General features: G+C 41.0%; 1 long non-coding RNA gene across 1 annotated transcript in view; it reads left to right on the top strand.

Annotated features, from left to right (window-relative positions):
- Positions 1–1721: 1721 nt before the first annotated feature.
- LOC139184861 (uncharacterized) overlaps positions 1722–23188 on the top strand; it is a 130215-nt gene continuing 108748 nt past the window's right edge. The window contains exons 1-2 of the long non-coding RNA XR_011568357.1: positions 1722–1968; positions 4807–4990. This is a non-coding gene — a long non-coding RNA (uncharacterized lncRNA). The remainder of the gene's footprint in view (positions 1969–4806; positions 4991–23188) is intronic.

Below are 23188 nucleotides of genomic sequence, written 5' to 3'. Positions count from 1 at the left end.
GTCCAGTTCTAACTGTTGCTTCCTGACCTGCATACAGGTTTCTCAAAAGGCAGATCAGGTGGTCTGGTATTCCCATCTCTTTCAGAATTTTCCAAAGTTTATTGTGATCCACACAGTCAAAGGTTTTGGCATAGTCAATAAAGCAGAAATACATGTTTTTCTGGAACTCTCTTGCTTTTTCGATGATCCAGTGGATGTTGGCAATTTGATCTCTGGTTCCTCTGCCTTTTCTAAAACTAGCTTGAATATCTGGAAGTTCACGGTTCACTTATTGCTGAAGCCTGGCTTGGAGAATTTTTAGCATTACTTTACTGGCCTATGAGAAGAGTGCAATTGTGCAGTAGTTTGAGCATTCTTTGGCATTGCCTGTCTTTGGGATTGGAATGAAAACTGACATTTTCCAGTCCCGTGGCCACTGCTGAGTTTTCTAAATTTGTTGACATATTGAGTGTAGCACTTTCACAGCATCATCTTTCAGGATTTGAAATAGCTCAACTGGAATTACATCACCTCCACTAACTTTGTTTGTAGTGATGCTTCCTAAGGCCCACTTGACTTGACATTCTAGGATGTCTTTCTCTAGGTGAGTGATCACACCATCGTGATTATCTGGGTCGTGAAGATCTTTTTTTGTACAGTTCTTCTGTGTATTCTTTTTTGTTTTTTTTCTTTCTTCTGTGTATTCTTGCCACCTCTTCTGAATATCTTCTGCTTCTGTCAGGTCCATACCATTTCTGTCCTTTATTGAACCCATCTTTTCATGAAATATTCCCTTGGTATCTCTAATGTTCTTGAAGAGATCTCTAGTCTTTCCCATTCTATTGTTTTCCTCTATTTCTTTGCATTGATGTTTAGAATTACTAAATTGATATTTGACCTTTGTCAAAATTAACATTACATTTTGTATAGCACTCATCATGATGATACATAACAATCACATTTAAGCATTATGAAGTATCTTATTATAATTGCTTTGATATTTGATAATTTTTCCAAGTAATTAAATATGTTTCCCTTCCTTTGAATTTTCCTTTTTATTTATATCTAGATGGGCTTCCCAGGTGGCCCAGTGATAAGGAATCCACCTGCCAGTGCAGGAGACACTGGAAATGTGGGTTTGAACCCTGATTCAGAAAGATCCCCTGGAGTTAGAAATGGCCACCTGCTCCAGAATTCTTGCCTATGCAATTCTATGGACAGAGGAGCCTTGTGGGCTACAGTCTTGGGGGTTGCAAAGAGTCAGATATGACTGAGTGACTGAGCATGCATATTCTATAGATATACAAAGGGTATGAGTTGGTTAAGTTCCAGATTACTTTTTACTACCTAATTGCTCATGGAATGCTACTTTCAATAGAAGGCACCCTCCCCATATAAGTCTCACCAGACTTTATGGTCAGGGGATGCTATTGCCTTATTTGGAAAGGAATGGGCATTTTGTAGAATTCAGCGATGAGTGAAAATCAGAATGAGTGAATACATCATGTTAAAAAAAATAAAGCTTCTTAACATTCCTAGAAAAAAATGAGTGGTTTAACTTCCAGATCCTCCACACACATAATCAAGCATAATAGTAGGAAAAGAAGCATTTAACCAGTGGAACCACAGAGCTTGACACAAGGCAGAATTGCATCATTGTCTCCTCACTTCCTGCTGTTCCTGTTATGACCTCAGACTTGAGAGCATCTGCCTTAACCACGGCAACACTTCAGAGAGTTTTAGGTCTAACTCTGCCTCTCATTGCTGTGTATGAGTTGAGGCAACTCAATTCAGAGCTCTAAAATCTCATTATTATTATTATTTTTTCACAAAATGAGGAGCTTGGACTAGTTTAGTAGGCTTCAGACTTACAGTAACTCTGTAAGTTTGGAGCAGATAATGGTGGGATGCTCTAGCTGAAGGAAGGAGGTGAATGGCCCAGAAGCTTCTCTGACGAATGTTTAGAGTTCCAGGGAACACAGTTTGAAGGTATGTGGACAAGTCAGGCTCTAGGATCCTAATAACATGCCATCGAAAATAGGCATTGATAATAGGCATCGGTAATACACCTCTATACTACTAGCCAGGTGGTTGGCATATGTAACTAATATTTTTATGGTAACTAACCCTGCCAGCCTAGCTATGTTCTATAATATGCAAGTATTGACCAACATCTCAATTTTTGTACAGCAGAATATATAGATTTGAAACAACTAACAAAAATATTGTCATAATACTTTTGGTGATTTTCTTACAGTAACTAAGAGAAGGATATATTTCTTGCACCCCTGTGTCTAGGAAAAGTGAACACGTGAAAGGTAGACTAAGAGAGTCTGTGTTTCAAGAAAATGAAGATATTCCTCTGGGTTTAATGTGCAAGTGCACACACACACACACACACCACCACCACCACTAAAAACAATGAGAGAGTAGCATGGAAACATACACATTACCATATGTAAAAGAGAGAGCCAGTAGGAATTTGCTGTATGACTCAGGGAGCTCAAATTGGTACTCTGTGACAACCTAGAGGGGTGGGATGGGGTGGGAGGTGGGAGGGAGGTTCAAGAGGTAGTGGACATATGTATGCCTATGGCTGATTCATGTTGAAGTGTGGCAGAAACCAACATAATATTGTAAAGCAATTATCCTTCAATTTAAAATAAACAAATTAAAAAAACCACCAAAAACAAACAGAAAGAACCACAAGAAACCCCACGACCCTTCCCTACATATTTTTCTCCCTGGGCGGCCAGGGAGCCACTGGTGTCCACCTGCTTTCCCTCAGCTCGCCCTTTTCCAGCAGCAGCTGTGCTTCCCGAAGCTGCGCCTTCTTCCCGTTTCTCTCCTGGCCGGAAAGGCAGCTTCACGTGCTTTGTTGCAACAAGTCCAGACTCCTTCTCTGGCCTCACCCAGAACCCCACCCTCCAAATCCAGTCCGTGCTGCTCTTCCAGGGCTAATTTTGAGGATTCCCCCATGTGCTCCTCTTGATCCAAGCAGGCTTATTTCTTCCCTCAAAGACACAGATGCTCCCAAAGCCACCTTGCTTCCTGCCCAAAGGCCAGACTTTGGTTCTTTCCACTTGACTTGCGGCAGCCCTAAGCTTGTGTTAGGAAGAAGGACTATTGCTACTGGAAACCTCTCATAACTTAAAAAAAAAGGATGTCAAATTTTACAAATACTGTAATTTTTACATATGAGAAAACACTAGAAAAATATTTTAAAAAATCACATTGGCGATATTAGAAGGTAGAAATCAATAGGAGATTCTTTTATTATTTTTTCTGTAAGATTCTTATATTGCATTGAAATTACACTGAATCCAAAGAAAAGTGATGAGTTTTAACTTTACATTAAATTCTGGACCAAAAACAGATCTCTAATAGTCCAAATTTAAAATTCTGTGACTTCATGAAAAGAAGTAAAAATGTCTCAAGAAAATGAAAGGATGAATAAGCCAATAGATTGTTTATAGACATCTACAAACACAATCTTCATATATACAACTGTAGGTAATATATATTAATAAAAGATAAAGGTTAAAAATGTTCATCTATTGAATCAAGAACCTAGATGATAAACTATATTTGTTTAAGAAAGATTATTATTTTTTCAGAAAAAAGTTCTCTGCTTTTTCTTCCCAAGCTTGCTATTAGAGATGAGCTATTAAGGCTTATCCTTTTCTTTTTTTTTAAACATACAAAGCCAACTTTACAAAAAGAGGAAAAAGAAAAACCAGCCTCTGATAGATTGCCCAGTAGAGAATTATTTATATGAAAAATCCTGCCTAAGCATAATTTTTTGAGATGACATGTGCTTTGAAAATACAATGTGATTTCATCTTGAATGTAACTGTTTTTTGTTTTTTTTTTGCTGACACCAAAAGATACAGAACCTGCTGATATAACATGGATAGTAGTTGGCTCAGTCAATCCTGAAGCCTATAAATCCATGTGATATAGAGTTTACAAAATGGTATTGAGGAAAATATCATTGATTTATGCAATTGGAAATTTGAGCAATACGATTTTACTTAATTATGTTTGGTTTTCCTCCTTGAGAGCCTGCGTCTCTGATGACGGGGGTTGGCTGTGGCTCTAACAGAGCCTGTTTCTTCCATCCTGGTTCCTCTTTGGAGAGCAGTTTTGGATCCATCACGATTGTTTTGTGGTCCACTGAGTGTAAGAGCATGCAGTGTGCCCGAGAGTAAAGATGGAAGTGAGTTTTAAGGGTTACTCATGAATAAAACTGCAGCATATGACACTCAGGAAAGGGAGAAAAAAAACAAAAACCACACACAGATAAAAGCAGACCAGCCAGCGAGTCTCCTGAAAGTGTTCATATCTCGGGCTTCCCAGGTGGCTCAGGGGTGAAAGAATCCACCTGCCAAGCAGGAGACACAGGTTTGATCCCTGGGTCTGGAAGATCCCCTGGAGAAGGAAATGGCAACCCACTCCACTATTCTTGCCTGGGAAATCCCACAGACAGAGGCAAATCTCAGTCTTACCTGTCTCCCTTAATGGGTATTTTGAGTGTACCTGATCTTTCACTCTAGAAAGGATGTTTGTTGTATATTAGCTCTTCTCACGCCGAGAGAGAGCAGACGCAACAGATGTATGTTGAATGAATGAATCCTCTCCAGTGAAGTCTACATCCCTCTGCCAGAAAAACCATTCTTAAATGTTGCTTTCATTACTTCATTTCCTGTTTTCAAAACTTCAGAGGCCTCACTTCACCCAGAGCCCACATTTATCTTTCATGGTTCTGTGCAATTTGGCTTCAACTCTGGTTTTCTAGCTTTATCACCTGCTCAACTGCTTCCCTAGGTCTGCCCCCTACTGTGCTAGATGCCCAGCTACTCACAGACTCCTGGAAGGAAGTGCAGGCCAAGAGCTGTTGCTTTCTCACTTGTTCCCGCTTACTGATCCCAGCTGTGCCGCTGCTTGATCCCTCCTGCTTCTAGGGAGCTTGTCCATAAACTTCCAACCCGTGAGTGGTGCAACCCAACTGGTAAGTGGTCGAAAACCCCTCCTTTGAAGCTGTGCCAGAGGTGCGAGTACTTCTCAGTTGGCCCTTATTCTCTTACTTTGCTGTAATATCAGTTGTGCACTTGGCTATGGTTGTGCATAAGTTTGTCATGTTCTCAAATATGACAAATGTTATGAGACGACCTCAAAATATTTTGAATTCCCATCAGAGTCTGGCACAGTGTTATATACATAGAGTGTTATGAACTGAACAGTGTTTCCGCAAAATTCCTATGTTGAAGTCCTAACATTAAGGACCTCAAACATGACCATGTTTGCAAATAGGGCTATTGCAGGTAAGTAGTATATGAGTCTCAATCAGGGTGACTGATGCTCTTAGAGAAAGGGGAAATTTGGAGACAGACACATACGCAGGGAAAATGCCATGTGAACATGAGATCAGAGAATGGGAATGTCAAAGATTGCCATTAAACCACTAGAAGCCAGGAAGAAGACATGGAACAGTGCCCTCAGAAGGAACCAGCTCTAATAACACTTTGATCTTGAATATCTAGCCTCCAAAACTGAGAGACAATACATTTCTGTTGTTTAAGACTTAGAAAACCAACTTATGGTTGCTGGGGTCAGAGTGGGGGAGGGATAGTTAGGAACTTTGAGAAGGTCATGTACACACTGCTATATTTAAAATGGATAACCAACAAGACCTGTTATATAGCACACGGAACTCTGCTCAATGTTATGTGCCAGCCAGGATAGGAGAGGGGTTTGGGGGAGAATGGATACATGTATATGTATGGCTGAGGCTCTTCGCTGTTCACCTGAAACTACCACAATATTGTTAATTGGCTATATCCCAATACAAAATAAAAAGTTGAAAGTCCAAAAAAGAAAAAAAAAAAAAAAAACTCTCCTGTTTAAGCCATGCAATGTGTGGAACTTTGTTAAGACAGCTCTAAGAAATTAATACCACATGCTTAATAAGCATTTATTAGAACAAAGTGAAAGAAAGGTCAAGGGCTCACTGTGGGCCCCCACTTTGAAAAATAAAACACATTTATTAACATTTGAAAAAGTAGACTATCTTCAGAGCAGTGTTCTGGGCTTCCCAGGTGACTCAGTGGTAAAGAATCCACCTGCCAATGCAAGAGACACAGGTTTGATCCCTGGGTTGAGAAGATCCCCTGGAGAAGGAAGTACAACCCCCTCTGTATTCTTGCCTGGGAAACCGCATGGAGAGAGGAGCCTGGCAGGCTACAGTCGTGGGCTTGCAAAAGAGTCGGGCGCAACTTAGCGACTGGAAAACAACAACAAAGAGCAGTTTCAGGTTCACGGCAAAATCGAGTGGAAAGTTCAGGGATTTGCCATTCTTTCTGGTCATGAGTGCACACAGCCCTCCCCACTGCTGTCATCCTATGCCAAGTGTTCCATTTGTTCCAGCCGATGAAACTGCACTGAGGCATCACTCTCACCCGAAGGCCGTAGTTTACCTTAGGGTTCTCTTGGTGTCGTACAAATGGGTGTTGGCAAGTGTAGTCACTGTTATAGTATCATACAGAGTCTTTTCACTAAAATAAAAACGAAAGCTTTTAGGATTTCACTTAAAAATCCTCTGTGCTTTGTCTGTTCATTCCTCTCCCAACCCCAGTTCTTACAGCTGCTGATCTTTGCATTATCACCATCGTTTTACAGTATGTAGCCTTTTCACACTGGCTTCTTTCCTTAGCAATAATGTATTCAAGATTTGTCCATGTCTTTTCAGGGCTCAATAGTTCATTTCTTTTTAGTGCTGAATAATTTTCCATTGTATAAATGTACCAGTTTATTTATCCATTCACCTACCAAAGAACCTCTTGGTTACTTCCAAGTTTTGGTAATTATGAATAAAGCTATGAACATTCATGTGCATGTTTTTGTGTGAACCTAATTTTTCAACTTATTTGGTTATATACCAGGAATTGTGATTGCTGGATTGTGTGGTAAGAGTATATTTAGTTTTGTAAGAAACTGCAAAAGTGTTTTTCCAAAATAGCTGTTCAGTTCAGTTCAGTCACTCAGTTGTGTCCAACTCTTTGTGAACCCATGGACTGCAGCACGTCAGGCTTCCCTGTCCATAACCAACTCCTGGAGCTTGTTCAAACTCATGTCCATTGTGTTGGTGATGTCATCCAACCATCTAATCCTCTGTTGTCCCCTTCTCCTGCCTTCAATCTTTCCCAGCATCAGGGTCTTTTCCAATGAGTCAGTTCTTTGCATCAGGTGGCCAAAGTGTTGGAGCTTCAGTTTCAGCATCAGTATTTCCAATGAATATTCAGGACTGATTTCCTTTAGGATTCACAGGTTTGATCTCCTTGCTGTCCAAGGGTCTCTCAGGAGTCTTCTCTAACACCACAGTTCAAAAGTATTAATTCTTTGTTGCTCAACTTTCTTTATGGTCCAACTCTCACATCCATACATGACTACTGGAAAAACCATAGCTTTGACTAGATGGGCTGCTGCTGCTGCTGCTGCTGCTAAGTCACTTCAGTCGTGTCTGACTTTGTGCAACCCCATAGACAGCAGCCCACCAGGCTCCCCCATCCCTGAATACTGGAGTGGGTTGCCAATTCCTTCTCCAATGCATGAAAGTGAAAAGTGAAAGTGAAGTCCCTCAGTAGTGTCTGACTCTCCTTGACCCCTTGGACTGTAGCCTACCAGGCTCCTCCATCCATGGGATTTTCCAGGCAAGAGTATTGGAGTGGGGTACCATTGCCTTGTCTGTGACGAGATGGACCTTTGCTGGTAAAGATGCTGTCTAGGTTTGTCATAGCTTTTCTTCCAAGGAGCAAGCATCTTTTAATTTCATGGCTGTAGTCACCATCTGCACTGACTTTGGAGCCCAAGAAAATAAAGTCTGTCACTGTTTCCATTGTTTCCCCATCTATTTGCCATGAAGTGATGGGATTGGATGCCATGATCTTAGTTTTTTGAATGTTGAGTGTTAAGCCAGCTTTCTCACTCTCCTCTTTCACTTTCATCAAGAGCCTCTTTAGTACTTCTTCACTTTCTGCCATAAAGGTGGTGTCATCTGCGTATCTGAGGTTATTTATATTTCTCCCTGCAATCTTGATTCCAGCTTGTACCATTTTGCATTGCCACCAGCAATGAGTAAGAATTTTTACTGCTCCCATCCTTACCAACATTTGGTGGTGTTAGGATATTTGTCATTCTAGTAGATAGGTGGTGGTATCTCTGTTGTTTTAAGTTGCATTTCCACAACGATATATGATATTGAGCATTTTTTTCATATGTTTACTTGCCATCGGTGTATCTTCTTTTGTGAAACATACGTTCAGGTGCTTTGTTCATTTTTAAATCGGTTTGTTCATTTTCTGATTTCTGAATTAAAAGTTCTTTGTATGTTTTGGATAGCAGTCCTTTATCACATATATCTATTGCAAATAGTTTCTCCCAGTCTGTGGCTTGTATTCTCATTCTTTTAGCACAGTCCTTTGCAGAGCAGATGTTTTTACTTTGTGAGGTCCAGCTTATCAGTTATTTCTTCTGTAGATCATGCCTTTGGGGTTATATCTAAAAAATCACTGGCAAATCCAAAGTTACCTACCTGGATTTTGTCCTCTGTTATATTTTAGCAGTTTCCTAGTTTTGCGTTTTACATTTAGATCTATGAACCATTTTGAGTTAATTTTTGTGAAGAATGTAAGGTCTGTCTAGAGTTGTTTTTTTTTTTTTTTGGCACTTGAATGTCCAGCTCCTCCAGCACTATTTTCCATTGTGATAACTTTTCTTTCTTTATTTCTATAAATATATTTAGTTGAATAAAATTTTGAGTGGGTCTATTACTGTGTTCTCTGTTCTGTTTCATTATTTGTCTGTTCTCTTGCCAATACTGTATTGATTACTGTGGCTTTAATGAAGTGAGTCTTGAAGTTGAGTAGTGTCAGTCCTACAATTTTATTCTTCTCCTTCAATATTGTGTTGGCTATTCTGGATCTCTTGCCTTTTTACATACATTTTAGCATCAGTTTGTCAATATTTGAAAATAACTTGCTGTGATTTTGATTGGGATTCAGTTCAGTTGTTCAGTCGCTCAGTCATGTCCGACTCTTTGCGACCCCATGAATCGCAGCATGCCAGGCCTCCCTGTCCATCACCAACTTCCGGAGTCCACCCAAACTCATGTCCACTGAGTCAGTGATGCCATCCAGCCATCTCATCCTCTGTCGTCCCCTTCTCCTTCTGCCCCCAATCCCTCCAGCATCAGAGTCTTTTCCAATGAGTAACTCTTTGCATGAGGTGGCCAAAGGACTGGAGTTTCAGCTTTAGCATCATTCCTTCCAAAGAAATCCCAGGGCTGATCTCCTTCTGAATGGACTGGTTGTATCTCCTTGCAGTCCAAGGGACTCTCAAGAGTCTTCTCCAACACCACAGTTCAAAAGCATCAGTTCTTTGTTGCTCAGTCACAGTCCAACTCTCACATCCACATGACCACTGGAAAAACCATATCCTAAGTATTTCAATTCTGGAGTGCTAATGTAAAATGTATTATGTTTTCAATGTCAAATTCTACTGGTTCATTGTCAGTATATAGGAAAGCAAGTTGACTTTTGTATATTAACCTTGTATCTTGCAACTTTACTATAATCACTTATTAGTTCCAGGAGTATTTTTTGTCTATTATTAATTTTAAAATTTTCTACATAGACAATCATGTCATCTGTGAACAAAGTTTTATTTCATCCTTCCTAATCTGTATATTTTTATCTTACTCTTTTCTCTTATTGCATTAAGCTAGTACTTCCAGGATGGTACTGAAAAGGAGCTGTAGAGGGGACATCCTTGCCTTGTTCCTGAACTTAGTAGGATAATTTTGAGTTTCTCATAATTAAGTCTGATGTTAATTATAGGGTTTTTTTGTTTTTAGAAATACTCTTTATCAAGTTGAGAAAGTTCCCCTCTGTTTCTAGTTTATTGAGAATCTTTATCATGAATGAGTGTTGCATATTGTTCATTGCTTGTTATGAATTTTTTGATCCATTCATGTGATTTTTCCTTTTTTAGCCTGTTGATGTGATAGATTACATTAGTTGATAATTGAATGTTGAACAAGCCTTGTATACCTGGAACAAATCCTACTTGGGAATGGTGTATAATTCTTTTTACACATTATTGGATTCAGTTTTCTAGTATTTTTTGATGATTGTACATGACAGTGTATTGGGGAGGAGGAGCTGTGGCAAATGGACCTTTAGTGACATGGAGGGGAGGTATAGGGAAGGGAAGTGTTCTGTTGTCCTCTGGTTAGGTTTTAGTCTCTCAGTGAGCCTGTTCTTCTGGGCTAGGAACTTCACAAGTGCTTCTTAGTCTCCTACCCCCTTTGATGGGATGTGATAACCTGAAAAGCAGAGACATTACTTTGCCAACAAAGGTCCATTTAGTTAAGGCTATGGTTTTTCCAGTGGTCATGTATGGATGTGAGAGTTGGACTGTGAAGAAGGCTGAGCGCCGAAGAATTGATGCTTTTGAACTGTGGTGTTGGAGAAGACTCTTGAGAGTCCCTTGGACTGCAAGGAGATCCAACCAGTCCATTCTAAAGGAGATCAGCCCTGGGATTTCTTTGGAAGGAATGATGCTAAAGCTGAAACTCCAGTCCTTTGGCCACCTCATGCGAAGAGTTGACTCATTGGAAAAGACTCTGATGCTGGGAGGGATTGGGGGCAGGAGGAGAAGGGGACGGCAGAGGATGAGATGGCTGGATGGCATCACCGACTCAATGGACGTGAGTTTGAGTGAACTCTGGGAGTTGGTGATAGACAGGGAGGCTTGGTGTGCTGCGATTCATGGGGTCGCAAAGAGTTAGACACGATTGAATAACTGAACTGAACTAAACTGATAGCCTGAATGAGCTAGTATTTCCCTTCCCCCAGATCACTTAAGCTCTGATCAAACCCCAACATTTTAGGATCTTTACATAGCTTTCTTTTGAGGAAAGGATTTGTTAAGAAAGCCAGAATGTTCTAGCATGTTCCTAAATGGTTTCTTTTTCCCTCCACCTTCCAGATACGAGGAATTTTTCCTCTGATAGTCAGAACCTGGTCTATCTTTTGGAGGTAAAACTCACAAAAATGTGGAGCCCCCCCATGACTGATCCCCCTTGGAGTTTCTGTCTCTCGGAGTTGTTTACAATGAACCTCCAGCAATTTCTCAATGATTGGTCAGGTTTTTCTAATCCGGTAGTAGTTGCTGTGGAGTTTTCTGCTCTGTAAGTTGCGATTTTCAGCATCTTTCCCATTTTTGAGACAGCAGTTTGCACTGTGACCTCAGGTCTCTGGCCTCTTATTGGAAGTGACACCTTCCAAGCTCCTTACAAATTAGACTGGAAACCAATAGTCCTGTGGACTTTTTAATTACTTGCTGGAGTCACACACAGCTACTTTGGCTATGTGTTCAAGGCAAAGATGACTCACTATTGTGAATATGATGCAGTTTTAAAATTATAATCTACTGCGGGAGCTTTAGTAGGAGTTCATTAGATACAATATGAGTTTGGATTAAAATACCAATAAAAGCTTTCTCATATAAATTAATTGCTGTAAGAAATCAAATTTAATTCATCAAAACAGAAAAAAACCCCCAAAATTTAGGTAAATTTAATCCTTTATATTTTATCAAGAGCCAAATATATATAGAAATATAAAACATCATTCATTTTGCCTTTTGCTGCTCTAATATGTGGCATTCAAAAAAACTCCATTCAAAAAAGTGAGAACAATTTGCCATTTCTAGGCTCACATAGTCATCTGATATCAAGAGTCACGTTGGATCATATGCATGCTCAGATCTTTCTCCACCTCCCTTTTTACATTCATAGCTCAATAATCTAATTCTCATTTCACAAGAGTTTCTCTTTAATAAATGGAAGAGAAACATCACTGCACATTTTACAGCAGTTGCATTTTTTTGAACTAGGCTGCTCCAAAAATTAATTGCTTCATTGTGTAGAGCTCCTCTCCCAATTTTTTAAGAAATGGGAGCTATAGCTTGCCTTCTTTGAAGTGTTTCATCATTTTGCTTATTTTGTTCAGATGTTTTGAAAATGCCTGAAAGATTAAAGAAACTTAAACATAAAATATATTTTGTTCAGTCATGGAAATATTTAATAGTAATATTAAATATGAAATAAACTGGATTCTTTACTGGCTGAGCCACCAGGGAAGCCCCAAAATAAGCTGAAGTGTCCCAAATCTATATTGAGTTAACTGGGTGTCTCTAGTGGCTCAGCAGCAAAGGATCTGTCTACAATGCAGGAGCCACAGGAGATGCAAGTTCTATCCCTGGGTTGGGAAGATCCCCTGGAGAAGAGAATGGCAACCCACTCCAGTGTTCTTGCCTGGAGAATCCTATGGACAGAGGAGTCTGGTAGGCTACAGTCCATATGGTTGCAAATAGTTGGACATGACTGAGGTGACTTAGCACAAGTATGCAACAACATAACTAGAGGTAAGTGGGTGACATTCATATGTCATGTGATTTCCCACACTGTTCTGGGCATGGTCTGCCTTTAAAGACATATTGTATATATGATATATATTATACAACTACCATTATACTATATACAATTATATATAATATACAATATATTATAATATTAATATATAAATAATAAAAAGAATAATATGTAATTGTATAATATAATAATATGTAGAATACAATTTAATATATAATTATGCATATATAAGAAGCTAGTCAGGACTTTTATTTATCTTTAATTAATCTTTTGCCCATAGAATAGCTATTGCTGACTCATGGAATGCTCTTTCATCAGTGATTAGGAATCTCCTCCTGGTTTGAGCACCTAGAGGGGTTTATTTTTAATGACATAATTTATTTGCATATTTGAAAAGCTCTACTCAGTTGAAGTACATTTTATATATGTGTGTACAAAATCCATTACTGGGTTAAGCTATGATTTTTGGGGAACAAAGAAATAAATCTCTCTGCATTGAATTGTAGTTAAGCTCTGAATTTTCTCAATTTCCTCTCCAGCGTGTATCCTAATTTCCCTTCCTCCAGTTTGATAAGTAATATTGGCCTCATGGTTACCCATTTATCTGTTATGCCTTTATTTGAAGCTCTTCAGGAGATGCTATGTGTAGAAATACCTGGGTCTCTCAGAACTGGTGACATCTTTCTGTTTGACTTATTCTACCTCAGATGTGTTAGTGTTCATCACGTTTGTTTTTCAGGGGGTAGTTTGGAAGGTTACCTTATCTCCTCCGTGGAGGCCAGGGTCAAAAGAGACTAGCATGCTGAGTTTCCATTCAGCACGTGCTCTGCTCCAGCCTCTTCCTCCTCTCTGAGCTGACATGTGTGGGGAGACACAGAGACAAGCTTACAAAAGACTGTAGTCCTGATCTGAGGCCATCAGTTAAACCTTTTCCTCCAGCCCCCAGCACAGCATGGCTTCCAACTTGTCTAGGGCACACATCAGAAGAGAGGCAGGGAGGATGAAAAGGTGATGCACATATGGAGTAGAAAGCCATCATGTCCTTGCATGCATCTCTTCCCTTATCCAACTTAACTCCAACAAAAGAATGGGAAGCTCTTGCTGAAGATATACATCCTAGACTCCTATGGAATAATAATCGATAGAGTAGTGGAATTTATTTTTCCCTCAGGATGAATGAGTATTAGAGTTGTCAGATGAGATAAATCTTTTTTTCTATTTTGTTGTTGTTGTTTAGTCGTTAAGTCATGTCTGACTCTTTGGGACCCTGTGCACTGTAGTCCACCAGGCTCCTCTGTCCATGGGATTTCCCAGGCAAGAATACTGGAGTGGGTTGCCATTTCATTCTCCAGGGGGTCTTCCCAACCCAGGGATCCAACCCACGTCTCCTAGATTGGCTGGCAGATTCTTTACTGCTGAGCCACCACGGAAGCCCATACCTCTCTCCAACTCTACCACTAGCCTCATAATTTTTAATCTGTGCTGCTGCCTTTAGGATCCTGAATATGCATATGTTCATATATGACTCTCTGATGTATGGCGATGACTTGAATAACAGTATCAAGTCACAGTTGTCACTCAACTTTGTAGTATTTAGTTGTGTGTGTGTGTTAGTTGCTCAGTCGTGTCCAACGCTTTGCGACCCCTTGAACTGTAGCCCGCCAGACTCCTTTGTCCATGGGATTCTCCAGGCAAGAATACTGCAGTGGATTGCCATTCTCTTCTCTAGAGGATATTCCTGACCCAGGCATCCAACCCAGGTCTCCCGTGTTGGAGGAAGTTTCTTCACCATCTGAGCCTTTGGGAAAGCCGGTGGTATTTAATTACGTATGATCAATGAAATTACCCAATCTGACAAAAAGTCTATAGGATAGTACCTCTAAATGGTAAATGCTGCTGCTAAGTCACTTCAGTTGTGTCTGACTCTGTGTGACCCCATTGACGGCAGCCACCAGGCTCCCCTGTCCCTGGGATTCTCCAGGCAAGAACACTGGAGTGGGTTGCCATTTCCTTCTCCAATGCATGAAAGTGAAAAGTGAAAGTGAAGTCACTCAGTCGTGTCTGACTCTTAGCGACCCCATGGACTGACTGCAGCCCACCAGGCTCCTCCATCCATGGGATTTTCCAGGCAAAGTACTGGAGTGGGGTGCCATTGCCTTCTCTGAAATGGTAAATATATTGGTATAATGTAGAGATTATACATTATAGAAATAGAAAGGTACACATTTCTATTGTTGTGATAGATGTAGTATTCCCAATTCAAATGTTTCTTCAGAGAAAAATATCAGAATAACATTCTCTTCTGCTCACTACCTCTCAATTTCTTTTATTTTTCTGCACCTAAATATATATATACTTTGAGTATGGAAAGACCCGCAGTTGCTGACATATGAGAAGGGGCTTGTTTTGTTTTGACAGAGTCTCCAGATTAGTTCAGTAGAAGAATTTCTTGAGCTTTGGTGAGCAAGATAATTTATAAAAATTCTAGGATTTCAGCAAACTAGTCAGGAAACATTAGAAAAATTTGAGTGTACATCTCCAATGTTAAGTAATATTTTCTGTCATTCTCCTTTTTCCAAGACATACAAAATCAGGAATAAATAAGTCCCTGAGTAAAAATGCCAGTGGTTTTTGACCTCAAAGTACCAAACGAGTGGAAGTACTGGAATTCAAACACCGCCTTGTCCTCCTTTTCTCTGGGTAACTTGGCACTTTCCTGATGGTCTTGGCATTCCCACGGTCTTAGGCAGCTTTACTCTGGCTCCTTGCTCTCTGCTTACAATGGGGCAGGCGTCTCAGCCTTCCTGTTTCTCTCCTGATCAACTTCCAAGGGCTGGATAGAGGCTCCTTGAGTACATGCCCCAGTGCCACATACATCTCTCCCCATCAGATAAGACCTCAAGGTCTTCAGCTTATTCTTTCCGTTCAGTTCAGTTCATTCACTCAGTTGTGTGTGACTCTTTGCAAACCCATGGATGGCAGCATGCCAGGCCTCCCTGTCCATCACCAACTCCAGAGTTTACTCAGACTCGTCACTGAGTCGGTGATGCCATCCAACCATCTCATCCTCTGTTGTCCCCTTCTCCTCCTGCCTTCAATCTTTCCCAGCAGGGTCTTTTCCAATGAGTTGGCTCTTTGTATCAGGTGGCCAAAGTATTGGAGTTTCAGCATCAGCGTCAGTCCTTCCAATTAATACTCGGACTGATTTCCTTTAGGATTGACTGATTTAGCCTCCTTGCAGTCCAAGGGACTTCCAGGAGTCTTCTCCAACACCACAGTTCAAAAGCATCAGTTCTTTGGTGCTCAGCTTCTTTATAGTCCACCTCTCACACCTGTAAATGACTATTGGAAAAAATGATAGCTTTGACTAGATGGACATTTGTTGGTAAAATAATGTCTCTGCTTTTTAATATGTTGTCTGATTTTGTCATAGCTTTTCTTCCAAGGAGCAAGTATCTTTTAATTTCATGGCTGCAGTCACCATGTGCAGTGATTTTGTAGCCCAAGAAAATATAGTCTGTCACTGTTTCCATTGTTTCCCCATCTATTTGCCATGAAGTGATGGGACCAGATGCCATGATCTTAGTTTTTTGAATGTTGAGTTTTAAGCCAACTTTTTCACTTTCTTTTTTCACGTTCCTGATGTCATCTGTGTATCTGAGGTTATTGATATTTCTTCCAGCAATCTTGATTCCAGCTTGTGCTTCATCCAGCTTGGCATTTTGCATGATATTATTTAACTCTGCATAGAAGTTAAATAAGCAGGGTGACAATATAGAGCCTTTCCCAGTTTGGAACCAGTCATTGTTCCTCGTCCAGTTCTAGCTGTTGCTTCTTGACCTGCATACAGATTTCTCAGGAAGCAGGTATGGTGGTCTGGTATATTCCCATCTCTTGAAGAATTTTCCACAGTTTGTTGTGATCCACACAGTCAAAGGCTTTAGTGTAGTCAATGAAGCAGAGGTAGATGCTTTTCTGGAATTCTCTTGCTTTTTCTATGATCTAGTGGATGTTGGCAATTTGATCTCTGGTTCCTCTGCTTTTTCTAAAGCCAGCTTGAACATCTGGAAGTTCTTGGTTCACGTACTATTGAAACCTGGCTTGGAGAATTTTGAGCATTACTTTACTAGCATGTAAAATGAGTACAATTGTGTGATAGTTTGAACATTCTTTGGCATTGCCTTTCTTTGGGATTGGAATGAAAACTGACCTTTTCCAGTCCTGTGGCCACTGATGAGTTTTCCAAATTTGCTGACATATTGAATGCAGCACTTTCACAGCATCATCTTTTAAGATTTGAAATAGCTCAGCTGGAATTCCATCACTTCCACTAACTTTCTTCATAGTGATGCTTCCTAAGGCCCACTTGACTTCATACTCCAGGATGTCTGGCTCTAGGTGAGTGATCACACCATCGTGGTTATCTGGGTCATTAAGATCTTTTTTGTATAGGTCTTCTGTGTATTCTTGCCACTTCTTCTTAATATCTTCTGCTTCTGTTAGGTCCATACCATTTCTGTCCTTTATTGTGCCCATCTTTGCATGAAATGTTCCCTTAATATCTCTAATTTTCTTGAAGAGACTTTATTCCTTAGCAAAAGTAAATTCTCTGTCTCCAAAGGACACCTCCCACCAGACTTTGGGGAGCTGCTTACATTATTTTACTGGGAGAGTTAATTCTGGCGTTCAGAGGTTCAGTTCTCCATCTGACATTTTTCCAGTATTTCTCCCAAGGTGCTAGTGAGTCTTCAACAATTAAAAAAAATTCAAATATTCAGTTTAGGAGTTTCCTTTTGCTACAGTTGAGGCTGTCCAGTTTATAATTAGTGATTGAGAAGATGCCTGTATGTGTATAGGATAAATAGTCCTACAAAGTTCAATATCAATCACCTGTTTCCCTAGGATCAATAACGATGTGTGTTTTGTTACCATGTTTCTGAACTATGTCCCAAGGGAACAAAACTCAGAAGGAAGATTAGTCTCCTGTTCTTGTTTGTAGTAGTTTACACTATTAATACACATGTAATAGGCATTTAAAAATTCATTTTGCCATCATTTTCTGTTTCAATGCCACTGGATCATTCTTTTTTTTTTTTTCCCCCCCACTTAGTAGCTAGGTGTTGAGCATTTACTCTTTGGAGAAGGAAATGGCAACCCACTCCAGTATTCTTGGCAGAAAAAATCCCATGGACAGAGGAGCATGACGGGCTACAGTCTATGGGGTTGCAGAATCAGACACATCTAAGCAACTGAGCATGCACACACATTGGACGCTTACTACATGATTGCGCCGCGTCTGTGCTGGGCACACCAAGCAAAGGAGATGGACAGGAACTTGACTTCACAATCTTATGGGCTGTTAATCATATAAATGGTTAACATCATCACAGCTGCCCATCTCAACTTGGAATGATTCTTTTGTTAAGACCTGGCACTCCAGTTACTTTCAAGGTGAGAACAAATACCGTTTTAAAACACAGAAGTCAAATAATTCAGAGAGGCACTAGTATATGTTACATGACCTTCTGAAAAATATTAATTTGCAGAGTGTTTCCATATTTGGCAGTATGCTCTGAGAGTTGTAACGAATGGTATTTGCTTATTAATGCAAAATGGTTGTGAGTATAATATACTTGTTTGTATAAAATGCAAATTAAATATCAAGAATACATTTGATTGTTCTGAGAAGTCAACATAAAATGTAGAATGTTAATGCTTTAGGGACCTGGAGAATGTCTCATCTCGTCCCCTTGTTTTATAGAAAGGAAATGAAGAGGCGAGAGATAGCGCCAGGTCACCCCTAGCCTCTGCTTCACACAGAGGGTTTAATTGAGATCAGCTGAGGCCGAATGGCCTTACCACTGACTCCAACTATAAAAAGAGATTTGTAGAGGAAAACAAAAACTTAGAAGGGGAAGCTGGGTTTTCTTCAGGGAATTGGTCTAGTGCAAAGCTTTGTTGTCCAGGACAGCTTAGAGACAGAAGCCTGTTACAGAGATGTTGCTTCAGGAGGTCACTGGCTTGAGGTTTCCAGGAAGAGGAGATGGATGATTTTGAAACCCTGAAGAATAAGGGAACCAAGGGCTATTCTCAAAATTTCACTCTAATGGTAATTAGTTGAAATTCCTTGGGAATTTTAGCCATTTAAGAATGAATTGCAAAATGTTTTAGAGTGAAAGGATTGGCTAAAATACACTTCTTAAAAACCAGTTATCCATTTCATTAATTCTAAGTCACAATTGACTTAAAATGCTCCATTTTTTATATGCCACTGAGAAGGAAAGATTGCTGCCCATGAAACATTGATACGATGCTTTCTTACCACTTAGAATTCATTTGATACTCATTTGAAGTCTTTGGACTTAGATATAGGATTTTTTTTAAAATTAATTATTTATCACTCTTTTGCCTACAGAAGAAAGGAAAACATAAGGGAACTGAGTAATTGTGGTATTCTAACGTTTCTTCCCCATCCAAAGGCTAGTTCTTCTGCATCCCTTTTCATTCACCGTCATTAATGTCCTTGTTTGTGTGTATATCAGCCTCTTCCTTTGAAGACATTGACGGTTGTTGTTTCTTAAAGAATCTGTAAGAAAACCCAAAGCCATGGTGCAGGGCTCTTCACCTAGCTTGGACTCCTAGGTCGGGAATGGGGCTCATCATTTAGTTACCACCCCAGACCCAACTCCCCACCAACATTTGATTGTAGGCTCTTTACAAGAGTGCCTTTCTCATTTTCCAGGAGTTTTTTTTCCAAGTTGTTGATGTTGGGTCACACCTGGGCAGTGAGAACCCTGTCATGATTGCCACAGGTCAGACAGAGATTGTTAGATACCACCTAGAGACATCCTGATTTTGGATTTCAGAGAGTAAAGTGTAAAGAAGTGTGACTCTCGGAACTAATGAAAATCTGGCACTAAAGGACCCCTCGCCTTTATTGCTTTTCTCCCTTTGGAATTTGACCTATTTTGCAGACAAAGTAAATTAGCTGCTTTGTTTTGTTACTGTGAGTAATTGAGCTTGGGGCTGTGCGTAGTGCCTGCTGCCTTTCTCTTGGTCAGCATTTCCTGTATGCCTTTGCAGAACGCAGGGGATCTCCCAGTTGTTAGCAGGTTTCCCGTGTGGAAAGAATTCTGTGGTTGCAGAAGTCTGGGAGATGCCATCCACCACCTTTATCTCTTGAAGAAGCACCATTCTAATGAGCAGCAAAGCCTCTGAGTTGTCCTACGGTGAAGAACCCCACTTAAAACCTCACCTCTGTGTTTTCAAACTTGTGTGACTATAGAAGTCTTTTCCCCCATTTTATGAGTGCACTCTAGCAGAGTTTGAGATATTCTTCTCTAGGTCCCCCTTAGCTTGTACCATTCCTCTCATATGACCCGTTCTCACCTATGGGTCAGTATCCTAACACACCATTCCTGGATGGTCTTCTTCACGCCCAAGGCTTCACTGTGTACATCTCGTGAAGATTTTCAAAGCCACTTCACCCTAGACATGATCTGGAGACACTGCCTTGGCAACAGATCATCCCCAGGTCAGAGTCTCCCATGCCCTTCCACCTCAATGTGTTCTAAAAGAAATTAATAATATTCATGTGTCCCCAAACCTAGGGTTCTTGGGTTCTCTCTTGATAACACCCCATCAAGGCACAACCATCTTCTGACTCAGTGCCCCATGGTCAGCCCTGTAAGTCCTGTAAATTCAAATCCATGAGTCTCCAGCTGGGTCCTTCCCCGTCTGGCCACTGCTGCCTTAATTCAGCCCCTCTGACTCCAGCTGGAATGCTGATGCCCTTGGAGTTCTTTCTGCTGGGATCTATCCTCTCTGTTGGGCTTCCCAGGTGGTTCAGGGATAAAGAATCCACCTGCCAAGCAGGAGAGGTGGGCTCAAACCCTGGGTTGGGAAGATCCCCTAGAGAAGGAAATGGCAACCCACTCCAGTATTCTTGCCTGGGAAATCCCATGGACAGAGGAACCTGGTGGGCTACAGGCCATGTGGTCACCAAAGAGTTGGACATGATTTAGCAACTAAACAACAAAAGCAATAATCCCATGGACGGAGGAGCCTGGTGGTCTACAGTCCATGGCATCGCAGAGTTGGACACAACTGAGTGACTTCACTTTCACTTTCACTGGTGGTTTTCAACTGAGTTATGCTGGACATTCTCATTTAATGGGAACTAGAAGGTTTTTTTTTTTTTTTTTTTTTTAAAAGAAGGAGAGAGGCATGATATGACTGTTTGGAAACAATCAGGCAACAAGAAAGATAGTTTTGGTTGTTTAGTCACTAAGTAATGTCTGACTCTTTGCGACCCCATGGCCTTCAACCTGCCAGACTCCTCTCGCCATGGGATTCTCCAGGTAAGAATACTGGAGTGGGTAACCATTTCCTTCTCCAGGGGATCTTCCTGACCCAGGAATCGAACCTGTACCTCTTACACTGGCAGGCAGGTTCTTTACTGTTGAGCCACCAGGGAAGCCACACCCTCCCCCCCCCAATTACATATGCATTTATGGTAAAATACTATGCAGTCACTTTGCAAGTTGTACTTATTTTCATATTTCTTAATATGGAAGACAGTTCAGGCTATATTTTTAAGTGAAAAAAATCAGATTACAAAATAGTTTGTATCATATATTCCTCACTGCTGCTGCTAAGTTGCTTCAGTTGTGTCCAACTCTGTGCGACCCTATAGATGGCAGCCCACCAGGCTCTCCTGTCCCTGGGATTCTCCAGGCAAGAACACCGGAGTGGGTTGCCATTTCCTTCTCCAATGCATGAAAGTGAAAAGTGAAAGTGAAGTCGCTCAGTTGTGTCCTACTCCTAGCGACCCCATGGATTGCCGCCTACCAGGCTCCTCCGTCCACGGGATTTTCCAGACAAGAGCACTGGAGTGGGGTGCCATTGCCTTCTCCGATATTCCTCAGTAGGGACACATAAATATTTTCCATATATATATATATGGCTTCCCAGGTGGTACTAGTGTAAAGAGCCTGCTTGCCAAGGCAGGAGGCATAAGGGACCCAGGTTCAATCCCTGGATCAGAAAGATCCCCTGGAGGAGGGAATGGCAACCCACTCCAGTATTCTTTCCTGGGGAATCTCACAGAGGAGCCTGGCAGGCTGCAGTTCGTAGGGTCACAAAGAGTCCGATATGACTGAAGCAACTTGCCATGCATACCATATACATATAAAGATTATGCAAGTATATAAAAATGCTAAAAATCATTTATCTGTTGGCACTGGGTACCACACACGGTTTTAATTTATTTTTCTCTGTTTTGCTTATGTGTTTTGAATTTTTTAATACTGAAGTGGTATACTTCTAAAATTAAAAAGTTAAAAATTATTTGACAGATTTGATCCTAAAACACTACTCCCTGTGTAAGTTTCCCTAATGTGACTCTTCCCAGCACTCACTACTCACGTGCTTTGTTGCTCAGAGAACAGTCCAGGCTGTGCTCACATCTGTTCCGTGTGCTGGGCTGTGAACTCCTTGAGGACAGAAGCCATGTCTTAATTATCTTGTATCCTGTTATTTAGCCCAGTTTGACCCTCAGTGAGTGCTCAGTAAATATTTAATGAATGATTGAGACTGATTTTGTAAAGAAGGCTAGATTTGAGGTTCTTTCTTGCTGGTACGTGTGTGTGTATATCTGCCTCTGCTCACTAATGCTGGGCCCTGCTCTAGGCACGTTATATGCATTCCCTACAGTGTAGATAATCCCATTATTACTGCTGTTGCTGCTGCTGCTGCTGCTAAGTTGCTTCAGTCATGTCTGACTCCTAGCGACCCCAGGGTATAAATGAAGGCTTGAAGGTAAGATCGGTCTGTGGATTTGCTCTGAGTTGCATATGCCTTACTCGAAAACTTCTGCTTTTAAATACTATTACACTGTCTCCTAAGGGATTCTCTGGTGGCTCAGTGATTAAAGAATCTACCTGCAGTGCAGGAGCTGCAGGAGATGCGGGGTCCGATTCCTGGGTTGCCAAGATCCCTTGGCGAGGGCATGGCTACTCACTCCAGTATTCTTTCCTGGAGAATCCCATGGACAGAGGAGCCAGGTGGGCTACAATCCATGGGATCACAAACAGTCAGACACAGCTGAAGCAACTTAGCTACACTGTCTCCTGGGGCTCCACCGTAACCACACAACACTTGGAAATAAATGCACTTCATGCAGCAAAGGCCTGGGATGGTGGCAGGCTCCTGATGAAGGGAAGGGTGATTCTGATCTGAGTGGAGACATGTTCAGAGCCAACGCTATTTTCCTGCCCCACACTTCTGCCCAGAGTGGCCCTGTGTGTGGAACCTAATGTGGTACCAGGTCACCATGTTGACCTGAAGCCACATCTGTGTCTTAAGTTGGATCTTGAATGTGTGGGCCTGGCATTCATAGTTCCAGAGCCCTGAGGAGAAGAGAAAGCAAAAGCAAAGCAAACACATAAGCCTAGAATCTTCTATCCTGTGTGTGTATTAGTTGTTCTGTTGAGTCTGACTCTTTGAGATCCCATGGACTGTAGCCTGCCAGATTCCTCTGTCCATAGATTTTTCCAGGCAAGAATACTGGAGTGGGTTACCAGTTCCTTCTCCAGGGTATCTTCCCGACCCAGGGATCAAACCCAGGTCTCCTGCTTTGCAGGCAGATGCTTTACTGTCTGAGCTCTACTATTCTGATCCAATCTAAAATCCTTTATTGTTGTTGTCATTCTGTCA

This window comes from Bos indicus, chromosome 9 (assembly GCF_029378745.1).
Source record: "Bos indicus isolate NIAB-ARS_2022 breed Sahiwal x Tharparkar chromosome 9, NIAB-ARS_B.indTharparkar_mat_pri_1.0, whole genome shotgun sequence".
In the NCBI taxonomy this organism is placed as follows: domain Eukaryota; kingdom Metazoa; phylum Chordata; class Mammalia; order Artiodactyla; family Bovidae; genus Bos; species Bos indicus.
Note: the sequence above shows the minus strand (reverse complement) of the source record. Positions and strands in the feature narration are given on the sequence as shown.